Here is a 3,320-nt window from a genome sequence, read left to right on the forward strand (position 1 = left end):
CTTATCGCTACACATTCGCTTTGAAGAGGCTTCGCGATATCATGCTCCAGACGGGGGTGGGGAGTGTGAACTTTCGTATCAGCCGTTCTCGTTAGCGCGGAGATAACGGGCGCTCAAGGACTAGGCGCTGCGGCTGCCGCAGAACTGCGGAGAGTGCACAAAGTTTCTCACTTATCGGGAAGGGCGGGGGAGGGAGTACAAGAAATATTATGTTTTGGAAACCGTATCAGTATCGCAAAAGGTTGCTGTGGCTAGGTGTCATCTGCGGCACGTATCGCTTCTTTTTAAACAAATATACAGTAGTGAAAGAAAAGATTAAGATATTGCGGTTTTCCGTGAAATAATTCATCACCCACATTCCTAAGGCCATCAGTAGATTTTTGTTTTGTTTTGCTTTTCCGGTGTTGTCAAACAGAATGTGCACTGATGGTGCCAACGGGACACTGCAGAGATAGAAAACATTTTGTTTATTGCCGCTGCCATATAGCTCGATCCACCATCTAATGCGTTGATTGAATGGTGCTAACAGAGGCCGACGTAAACGGGTTTGTGCATGTGCCATTGTGCGCGTTTTGTTTCTTTCAACCTTACTAATGTAATAAACCTGCAGTAGCATACCAACCGACTCGCTTAGTTAACCTCTGCTGTTGTTATTAACCCGTCTATCACTATAGCGTGCGCATATTTTCGGACATACTGATTGCTGGTTGACACGGTTTTCTGGTGACACATTCACGTTTCATCGAAAAGTGCGTCTAACGAACAATCGTAGGAGCATTCCGTCGCCTTTTGTGCGCGGCTGTATCACCCCTTCACTTTTTTTTATGCGGCCCCCTGCCTTCGTCCCTGACTCTAGAGGTTTTGGCTTTTCTTGCGCCTAGGGAGTGCAATTGGAGTCTGATATCAATAAGAGAGGGGCTAGACAATTTTTGACTGTGCTGGAAGTCGACAGTGGGTCAGCGGTTGGTGCGGAATGGAGCAGCGTCGCGGATTCGAATAGGCGGAGGCAGCGAAGTGTGTGTATATCGCACTAGTGCACCAGTCCGCTCCATCGGGTAGAACGTTACCGGTCGACATTATGTAGCGGGCAACCTTCAAGAAACGTCAACTGGAAGAAGAGTTGCACCGTGAGTTTCAGTCGGAGTCGAGATCGCGCAGGTCGTGTGTTTCCGCAGTGCTGCAATCCATTTCGTCAAGCCTAACGTCGACCACTGGCATCACCGCTCGAAAGTATATGCACGGAATCTGCTCATCTGCACGTTGACCGGCCGCTGGAGCCGCTGGGAAATCTTACTGTCCGTAAGAGACTTTGTTTTCTGCCTGCTGTTTGCACGGCTAAATTTTATTTCTGTCGCGTGTGTTTCGCCGCATCATATTTAGGGTGTCCAAGCTAACATTAGCCAAGCTGTTAAAAAAACGGATAGAAGGAATCCGGCGCAAGATACAATTTTAAGATCTGTGCTGCTCGGCTGTCAGACCTCTGACGACCGAACAGCATATGTTTTATAATCGTGTCTAGCACCGTGAATGCTCAGTCTGTTTTAACGTTATCTGAGACATACGGTAGCATAAACTAGGCCAATCTCTGCCACCTTGCATAGGGTGTGGGTAACCCGTTTGTTGTTGGTCGTACAAGACCATGTTTTGCAATTGTTGTCTGTATTGTGGGCGCTTTTTTCCTTTCTGTTTTATCTCATTGTTCCACATGGTATGGGGGTACACAAACAACCCGAATACACCACAAGAACATGACTCTCTGCCGTCGGCAGAGAGTCATTGTTTCTTGGAATAAGGAGGCCATTCACCTGGGCCAACACGAGCCTCGTCGTCACAATAAAGTTTATTCCACCCATTCAGGCCTCGACGATTTATTCACGATGGCTGAATTAATCGCTGCGATTGGAAAAAGAAAGCAGCACTCGGCACCTTGGTGTGACAATATAACGAACAAGTTTCTTATCTCTTTCCCTACCATGAGGAAAATAGGGTGTGTTTTTTTTTGTATGTTACGGCAGATGTTTTTTTTTCTGAAGGAACTACTGCACTCAATATTTAAAGTAATACACAAACAGAACGCAAAATGAGTGAACTTTTCACGCATAAAAGATTTATTAACAAGATGTATATCATAAAAAATAAGTAAATTATATCAGTAGTCTTTCGTGCTGCTCTAGAATTTTCTCATTGACACTTTTCATTTAATTATAATATTTGAGAAGTTGATTAATTAAGACTAATTATGTAATTAGGCGGAATGCAAAAAATTAATTTGAGTATCTCCAAGCGACGGCAAGCAACATTACCTTGGTTCTGCCCAGATACGTGGCACTTGCCTAATTTTAAATCTTGGTGCACGATAGTTGGGATCACCCTGTATAATCATACCTTTTCCGGTAGTTTCGTATAGCTTACATGATTAGAGTTGGGCTGGGTGTATATTCGGTTGAATACGTTGGCAAATTGCGCACTTTCACACAGTTTGCTCGGGCTTTCCAGAGTACCACAGATGCTGCTACCACACTACTTCTACAATTCAAAGGTGTTCACAAAGCAAGTTTAGTGCTACATTTGCGCACAACTTTCCTGATCTACACAATGCAACCTCCGTCAAGAGACAAATGAAAGCTTGGAGTTTGAAACAGTCATAATGTCGTCTGGTACATCTTTTTGCCGGCCATGCCATTTGAGGAGCTAAACACTAGATTACCGCGTATCTCGCACGGTTTCGCATTTTTCGCCTTATGCTGTAAGAGGCAAATCATTCCGTAGAGCAAAACAAAAATACTCCGTTTCCTCATTTGTCTCTAGCAATGACAGTCTAGGTATAGCCCCCACGGGGCCAGTCGTTGGGCCAGGCTTATGTGTCCAAGGCGCCATTTTTTAGGGATAGTTTGCTAAAGTTACAAATTAGCAGCGGACTTTTTAGATAGCAACAGCACAGCCTCGCCATTTCGGATACATTAAGACGATCAGTGGAAGGCGATCAGTAATCACGACAATTGATTATGCAAATACTTTAAATCTTCTTTTAATGCAAATAATGCCCAAGGCTTCTTTTTCAAATTGACCATAGTTGCCTATAGCTGGTAAGCGTGACCGTGACACTGATGCAATGACTTTGTGGAGGCAAATCAGAGTCTGTGGGGATGCTGAGAGAAAGATGCTATGTACGAAAGTTTTTCCTTGCGTAAGTCATTTTTTTCCTTGCCAAATCAATGAGAGATGAGTTCTTTCGTAACCATCGTAAGCCGTACCGGATCGTTTTCCGGGTCGCTACCACATTACATGACTCGCACTGATTCTGGAGCTTGCCGATGTAG

This window comes from Dermacentor silvarum, chromosome 4 (genome assembly GCF_013339745.2).
Source record: "Dermacentor silvarum isolate Dsil-2018 chromosome 4, BIME_Dsil_1.4, whole genome shotgun sequence".
NCBI lineage: Eukaryota > Metazoa > Arthropoda > Arachnida > Ixodida > Ixodidae > Dermacentor > Dermacentor silvarum.